This window comes from Pteropus vampyrus, unplaced genomic scaffold (assembly GCF_000151845.1).
Source record: "Pteropus vampyrus isolate Shadow unplaced genomic scaffold, Pvam_2.0 Scaffold14, whole genome shotgun sequence".
NCBI classification, from domain to species: domain Eukaryota; kingdom Metazoa; phylum Chordata; class Mammalia; order Chiroptera; family Pteropodidae; genus Pteropus; species Pteropus vampyrus.
Window position 1 is genome coordinate 9,156,151 of NW_011888795.1, and position 9,190 is coordinate 9,165,340.

The following is a 9,190-nucleotide window of genomic DNA, read 5'->3' on the forward strand; positions in this document are numbered from 1 at the left end:
ATTATATAATTAATCAATGTTACTCCAATGAACTTAATAAAGATAAATAAATAAATAAATGCAATATTTATTAAAACCCATAATAGAAATTATGGGAGATCAAAAGACCAAATTCTTCTGACCTTTAGAGAAAAGCAAATTTTATATCCAAACATTACTAGAATAGCAACAACAACAACAAGTCATGGGTGAGAGAGTACAGGTAGAGGACTCAGGAATCATAAATTGCTTCTCAAAGTCATAAAAGAAATAATATCTATACTCTCTAGCATTTTGCATTCTCGACAACAGGTTGCCTTCATTTTACTCATTTATTCTAGAGCCTTCTGACATACCCCTTCCCCTCAGCCTTAGAGTACACAGCAGCTTATATGGACTTAGTTGAGAGAAAACTAGAAAATCCCACTATTTAAAAGCATTTCTCTTCCCAGTAATTTCACAATTCCAGAAATGATATCACTTGAAATCTGCTTAGAGTATTTTGTCTTCTATCCTCACCTCTGCCATCCCACCTATATACCCGTAAGCAGATAAGCAGAACATATACCAGCCTTTTGAACAGAAGACTAGCAGCAGGGGAGCCCTGCTGGAACTCAGCAGCAAAGAAAGGGGTAGAGAGGGAGGTGCAGGGCTTGGATTTGGGCTAGAAAGGGACCCGAGGCAGGCACTGAAGAGGACTATTAGACAAGGGAAAGAGCAAGGAAAGAGTAAAGAAGATCTAGAAACAACAAGGGCATCAAAGGCAAATTTGAACTATTTTACCATTTTGCCTGGGGGTAGCATTGCTTACATAAAAGGATACATACTACCTCTTTAAAAAAAAAAAAAAAAAGGAAGAGTTTTGGACTCAACTGAGAATGAGAAAAATCTCAAAATAGAGATATTTCCCTGTGCCAGGATCCAGACTCCTCCTATCTCCTTGTTCCTCCATGTTGGGCCTCAATTCCCAAATCTATCTCATGGTCCAAGACTCTGCTCCAACCACCACTTCCACCTTCCAATTGGCAAGGAAGAAAAGAGGAAGGAAGTAGGTATATTAGTTATCTATTGTTGTGTAACTACTCTAAAAATTAGAGGCTTGAAATAGAAACTGTATTATCTTACAGTTTCTGTGGGTCAGGGATCCAAGCGTGGCTTAGTTGGGTCCTTGGGCTGAGGGTCTCTCAGAAATATTCAACCAAGGTGTTGGCCCACACTGCAGACATTACAAGGCTCAAATTGGAAAGGATCTGCTTCCAATATCACTTACATGTTTTTTGGCAGGATTTGCTTTCCTGCAGGCTGTTGGACTGAGAGCTTCAGTTCTCCACTTGTTGTTGGCCAGAAGTGCTCTCAGTTCCTTTTCACATAGGTTTCTCCATAAGGCAGCTCACAACATGGTACTTGCTTCATCCAAGCAGGAAAGTAAGAAGAGCCATCAAGAATGAGAACAAGATAAAGGTCACAGTCTTTTGTAAGCTGATCTTGGAAATGACTTCCTATCATTTTTTGCTACATTCTATTTGTTATAAGCACTGGCTGTAACCCATACTGAAGGGGAGGGGATTAACAAGAGTATGACTTTCAGAAAGTGGGATCACTAGGAGCTATTTTAGAAGCTGCCAGCAAAGAAGGTTCTTGCCTACTCTTTTCAAAGACTCTATCCTAAAATTGCCTACACCAGTTCTGCCCGTATCTAGCTGCAAGAGAGGCTGGGAAATGTAGTCTTTCTCCTGGGTGACTATCAGCCCAGCTAAAAATTAGATATTCGATCCTGAAGAGGAATGACAGAATTTTTGAGAGTAGAAACCTTGGTTGTTCCATGTGCTAGCCCCAGACATTGAGGAGGAGAAAAATGGCTGAGTAGAGTTGTAGAATCTGAGGTCAAATATTACCTCTGTCACACCCTATGCTGAGTGAATTATTTAACCTCATTGAGTCTCATTTGTGCATTCAGAATAAATAAAAGACCTGTGTGAAACATTTTGTACATGGTAGGTTCTCAATAAATATCTGTTAAATCTGTTTCAAAGGTAGCTTAATACCCCCTGAAACTTCTAAACCAGGCTCTGACAGCCTACCAACTTGCCATGTGACTCCATGGCATTCACCTAATTTCTTTGGGCACTAGTTTCCTGTTGGCAAAAGTCAGTACCAACACCTGCCTTATCTGTCTTATCAGGTTGCTATAAATATAACGTGTGCTAATGTATTGAATTTTTTTTTTTTTTAATTCGAAATGCCATGCAAACTTAATGTGGCAGTAGTGGCCACCAGATGGCAGTGGGAGGCAATGGGCTTGGGTTATAGCTCATGGCCACCAGATGGTGCTGGCATTCAGCAGATAACAAACACCCTGGCTTTGCTGGGAGCCTTTGCAAGAGAGCCAAAGGGTTCTTGGAAATGGCCAGTGCAACAATTCATTCTACAGAGGAGAGAAATGAGACCAAGGGAGGGTGTGGGTAGGGGGTTGTTACTCAGCAATGAGGGCTGGAGCCCAGGTTTCCTGACTCTTAGCCTAGGGTGGCTCTTTTCCCTGTACAGTAATGATGCTCTCACATTCTTTCTAGACCTGTGCTGGAGGCCAAAGTGTCCTGACTTCTTGTTCATTGATTTACCAAATTTTAAAAGCCTGAAAAATGTCCATAAATATCACCTGTCTCTCTGGTTGTGTAGCACAGTGATTAAGAATATGATTTCAGAGTCAGATTTATATCTGTATAGCAGGCTCCTCTCTGTAAAGCTAGGATAATAATTTCTACCTGAGAGAGTTGGTGTGAAGTTAAGTTAAATGAGATAAAGTATATGAAAATAATAGGTAACATTACCTAGTATATACTGGTCTAAGAAGTTTATGTATGTTTGGTTCATTTAATTTTTACCGTAACTTTATGTGATATCTACTATTAAGTCCATTTTACAGAGGAAGAAATCGAAGCTTAGAAAAGTTATAACTGGTTCACACTTATAACTAGTAGGTAGAAGAGTCCACATTTGAACTTGTCTTCAGAGCCTATACTAATTGTTTGGCAGAGAGTAAATGTCCAATAAATGACAGAGACGGATCGATAGGGGCCATGTTGAAGATTCCAGCTTGAGGGCAATGTTTTGGAATCAGCAATATAACCACAATGCACCTACACTTTCAGAGTACTGGGAGTAGCACACAGTTGGAAGAAAAATGTTAAGTACCCAAGTAAATAAAATAAAGTTTACTAATTAAAAAAAAAAAAGATAACTAAAACATAGTAAGTGGGCTTCAGACTTTAGAGAGAGAGAACAGGATTTGAATTCTGTTCTTGCCTCTTGCTGGACCTTGGTCAACTTGCTTAATATCTTGGAGCATCAGTTTCCTCATCTGAAAATTGAAGCTAATATTCTGCCTTGCAGAATTACTGTGAGTGTTAGAAGCCAATGGTTAACATGCACATTTTAAAAATATACACAATAGGGCAGGTATTTGATTATTATAATTCTTATTATTCAACAAGTATATATGGAGCTAATTGAAAGAGATTTACGATGTTAAGATATTGTTCCTTCCCTCAAGGAACTTACATAGGAGAGGTGATAGATGTTCACACCATTTGGTAGGAGGTGTCTTAGGTGAGGTGAAACATGCAATGGGCATCAAAGGAGGGCAAGATTTTCTCTAGCAGTGACAATTGGAGAAGTGTTCACAGATAGGATATTTAAAATTAGCTTTGAAGGATGCAACGAAGGTGAAGAGACCATTCCATAAACTCTATTAGCAAAGAAAGGAGAGGCAGAAAGAGTATGTTTGAGGAATAGTCAGTAGTCCAGACTGAAAATGAAAGTCAGGCTTAAGCATGTGGTAGCAGAACAGGAGGGGAATTTCTGGTTAGGCTTGGCACATTAAACATATACATTTGACTTCGTTCCTAAAATGACAGTAAAATAATAAAGTATAAACCACAAGGACTCTAGCAACAAGTGAAAAGGCTAATGGAAGATGTCAAAAAAAATTGGAAGATGAATAATGATTGGATGAGTATTCACTGACTTAGTAAAGACAAGAAAGCTTCCTGTAGGGCAGGCAGAGAGGTAGAGAAGCTTTCAAGAAAGGAACCAATTTGATATGAAAAACTGAAATCCCTCCCCCCACCCCTCAAAAAAAATGTTTAGAAATTAAAGCTACTTAATGAAATGGAGTTGGGCTGAAAACTCAAGAATGGGTTGAAAATGTGATTCCTCTCTCCTAGCCTTTGTAGCCGGATGACTTTCTCTACCCCACTCAGCAAAATATAGGAAGTTTACTCTCTGGAGAGGCCAAAGGAGAGAGACTCTGGATTTGGAAAAGACACCAGGCAAAGCAGATGGATGTGGTAAGGCACCACACAGAAAATGGAGATTTTAGGGAAAGTCCACATCCTGAAAAATGTGATAACCCACCTTTTCCCTTCTTGGGCTCCAAGAAAACTGGAAACTTATTTACATTGTAGAGGGAAGAGGTTGGGGAGGTGTCTGCTGGGTAAATTGACTGACCCAAGAAAGACCTACTAATACTGGAATCTGGGAAAGTCTCCAGTGAAAATCAGCTTCCTACCAGATAATCCTAAGGCATACACACATACATAGAGATTTCAATGCACTCAGGAGAAACAGACAATTCAAGAACAAAAAATTTTAACAGCATAAGTAATATCCTCAGAGAAGAAGGATCCATTGTGCCCATGAAATAAGATCAGGGGGCTATAGAAAAAAGAAGCTTCAGAGATCAGAAAGAGTTCTGTGAAATAAAGATAGCTAAAATTTTTTAAGTATATAGTTTTGGAAGAAAAATTTGAGGAAATCTCCCAAAATTAAAACATTAAAGATTTTTTTAAAAGAGCTAATAAGGGAAAAAGACAAGACCATTAAAGGATTATTCCAGAACACTCAAAACTAGAACAACAGGGTTTCCAGAAAGAGGAGACTGAGAAAAGTTGGGGAATAATTGCTGAAGAAATAATTAAACATTTTTCAGGATAGTTAAAAAAAAAAGAATCAGATTAAGGTACATCACTGTAATATTTTAGACATCAGAAATAAAGAACAGATCCTCAAAGCTTCTAGAGAGAAAAATTGGGTCACATACAAAGAATTGGGGTTCAAAATGTATCAGACTTCTCAAAAGCATTGCTGAATGGTCTTAGTGGGGTGATGAAAATGTTCTAAAACTGTTTTGTGATGATGGTTGTACAACTTGGTAAATTTAGTTTTAAAACATCATTAAATTGTACACTTGAAATGGGTGAATTTTACAAGTCCAAAAACATACCTAATAATGTTGTAACAAAAATAATTTATAAAATACAAAACTGTGGAATTAATACATAAACATTTTAAATATAAAATACATAAGCATATTATAAAGCAGCTAGTAAAACAATCCACACATAAATATTAAAGATATTGTTCAAATGAATTACTGTATAAAGTAAAACAAAAACAAATAAAAGCAATGCTGGGTGGAAGCTAAAAGACAATAGAGCAATTTATTCCAAATTCTGAAAGAAAATCTTATGTCTAGAATTATCTTATATCTGAGAAATTACCATGTACAAAATGTTTCACATAGTTTTTAATAAAACATAAAGTTATTTGCAAACATTCCAGGTTTCAAAAGTTTTTCTCTGATGTACCCATTTTCATAAAGTTACTAAAGGATGTAATGAGGAACAAACCAAGAAAGAAGACATGGGACCCAAGAAAAGAGGAGAACCTAAGAGTAAAGGAGAAAGACTAAAGAACTTTCCAGAAAGATGATGAAGGAAGCCCCAGGATGACAGTTGTGCAGCAAACCAGGAAAGCAACTAATCCAGATTGGAGCAGGAAGACCTCAGGCTTCAGGAGTGAAATTTCCAAGAAAATAAAGGAACATATGTATAGATAACATGATTTATTTAACTATATATTTTAGCCTGTAAGACAGTTTGGGGATGAATTAATGATAAGTACATAGAATTCTAAGCAAAGAAAAAAAAAGAAGCAATTATTAACTTATGAGGAAAATGCTATTTAAAAAAAGAAATGTAATCATAGTTTATTATGTCAGTCAGCTGTGAGCAGTATTGACATAGTAATAATAATGTAAATGTTGAGTGTTGATTTAACTAAAATCATGCTTCAACAATATTGAGAAACTGTGGGGTGCTGGTGGTGGTGGTGGTTGTGAGGGGGTGTGTGTACGTGTCTGTTCAGGAAAAGGAACTGCAAGAGATAACTCTTCATATTCCTATGGAAGTTGTCTTAGTTTAGATTTCCCCAGAGGCAGACCCTGAGACAAGGATTTGCCTGCAAGTACAGTTTAGTTGGGAAGTGCAGGGGACACTCATAGAGAACTGGGAACATGATATAAGAGAGAGAAAACAACCAGTAAGGAATGTGGGATTACCTCAGACAGCCCTGTGGGTGATAGGAACGTAATTCCGCTGGGAACACTCTGGGAAATGAGGCAAAACACAGGCTTCAGAAGTACTCTACCTGAGAGGGGGGCAGCTGAAGTATTTACACATCGACCCCTGAGAGTCATTAGTTGAAGACTGCTGGGGGCGGGGGAGGTAGCGTTCTCATTTCCTAGATTGTCAGCCTGTTGTGTGTGAGAGCAGAGCCCAAAAGCCTTCTGATATAGAGATGTGGACCCTGGCAGCTGGAAGTGAGGAAAGCAAAGTGCATGGAAAGGTCTAAGGGATTCAGGCAGGGCACTAACAGCATCTGAGATAGAAGTCAATAGCTAATGTCTGAAATAGCAAAATCGAAATTTAACCTCCTTTACAAAAATGGAGGCAAATACTAGAAGAAGTAGCAAAAAAATAAAAATAAAAATAAAATTAAAACAATTACCTCTGAGAAGGAGGAATCAAAGGTGGGGAGAAATGAAGCAGACAGCAATTTGTTTCATTATATACTTAGTAGGACTATTAAGCTTTTTAAACATTGTATATGTATTAGTTTAATAAAAGTTACAATTATATTTACCAAAGAACAAACAAGCCCGTGCAAAGGAAGATAGGGTCCTGATCTTAGGGTAGCAGGGGGCTGCAGGAGATCAGACCCCAGCCTCAATCTTAACTTCAGAACTGTTGTTCCTTGGGGTTTCTGAGAGCATCAGGTGACGGCAGGAGGATAGCCATCCTGGGGCACTGGCATGAGGGCGGTCTACCAGATGAGTTCTATGTGGTCCAGGTGACTGGAAAAATGGTGCCGCCATTTACAAGCCCTGTGAAAGCAGGTTTCAGAGGAGAAGGTGGTGAGGTCACTTTGGGCCAAGTTGAGGTGTGATAACTAGGACACCTGGGGGACATATTCAATGGGCAGCTCAGGAGAGGGATGAGGGCCACTGGGAGTTTCTGGAAATGATCAGCCAGATAACAGGAGATATGGGAATCTGTGGAGATCATCAGTGAGAAGGTCAAGTGAGGAAATTTGAGGGCAGAATGATGACACATCTGAAGGTGAGACAGAGGAGATAGTGAGTAGATAAGACGACTTGGTGATTGAAGTGTGAAGAGAAGTGTGAGCTCAGGGATCAAATTTCAAGAGCAGCAGTCATCATGTTCAAGGCTGCTGTGCTGTCCAGGGGAGGATGAGGTGTAAACAAAAGCCCTTGCATTTAGCCTGAGCTCTGAAGTGGTAGTAAAACCTCTGCCCCAGGGGCCAGGGACCCAACTGTCTGGTCCTCTTTTCACCTGGGCAAGTTACTTATCTCCCTGGACCTCTATTCCCATATCTGCATAGTTGAGCCGATAATCACAGTCAACTGTAAGCACTGGTAAAGTTAAACGTGCCTGAAAAACAGAAATGCTTCCAGACTGGTTGGTAAAAAGCCATTTTCCTGAGTCCTTCAAATCTGCCCCGGCTCTGCCCCTGCCTTCCTGGTTTCTACTTTGGGACTGCCCTCACTCCGCCCCCAGACCTTCCACCACTAACTAAGGGAGGACACCTCCAGGGTCCGCTTTCAGCCTTATGGACTGCATCTACTCCAATTGGTTGGGCCCATAGTACATGGTTGTTAAATATTTTGACTATCACGCCTGCTAATAATACCTTCCTTGCCTACCTGACAGCGACCTGGCAAGGATCAAATGAAATAACAGATGTGAAAGCCCTTTGCAAAGGCTCCAAGTGCTGTCATATAATGGGTAAAATATTGTTTTAACATCAAAATGCAAAAGTAGTGCTGCAGAGAGACACGGTCACAGAGGGCATAGACACAGAGCTGTGATGAATTGCAGGGCTGGAGAAAGAGTGAGGGAGAAGGAAAGGGAGGGAGCAGCAGAGCAGAGAAGGGAGAAAGGAGAGGAGAGGCTGAAATCAGACTGATTGTGCATCCTCTGTCCCTAAGTCATCATTATTCTGTATGCAGGACACAGGAGATTTAGACCCCCTATAGCCTGCCCCAATCACAAAGTCAAATCCTCAGATTATATGTTGGGTTTTTGCTAGGTTTTTGCCCTTGCATCAAACTGTGTGTGTGTGTGTGTGTGTGTGTGTGTGTGTGTGTGTGTGTGTGTGTGTGTGTGTGTGTGTGTGTGTGTTGGTGTGTTGACGGGGCAGAGAAAAGCAGGAGATAAGCAAGAGATGTAAGTCCTTATGCATACGCTCTTTTTCATGAAGCTTGATGTGACCTGTGTCATTGGTAAAAGTTCCAGGATGGCGGGACCCCAGCTATTTGGGGGTTTGTGCCACCTCTAGATGTCTGACATTCCCAGAGCCAAACCCCACATGTAGGGTCTTCCTTATAAGATCAATCTCAGGAATCTTCTACTCTTCCTAGGACCTCTACCATCTACAAACATGTTCAAACACCTTTCTTCATTCAATGCTAAGGATCAATCTGCAAATTAGGTAGTTATTCCTGTTTTACAGTTGAGGAAACTGAGTCTCAGAGAAGTTAGGTAACTTGTCAAAGATGCAGGGAGCAAATAGCAAATCTGGGACTTAGATCTGGGTTTGTGCTTATTTTCTTCTTCTTCACTAAACAGACAGGAGAGGTGGGGGTAACAGCGTTTAAAAGAAAAACCTTCTTTAATTCAGGCCTTCTAGCTGTGAGTTTAGTGCCCACAACAGTGACTCTCCTGGAACAACTGCTGCTTTGGGCAGAAGAGAAATTTTCCATGAAAATCCATTGGTACCCTCATGCCTAATAATTTCAACATTGCCTCCGTGTCTCTCCCATTCACCCTGTCTTTGTACTCATCTGATTGTG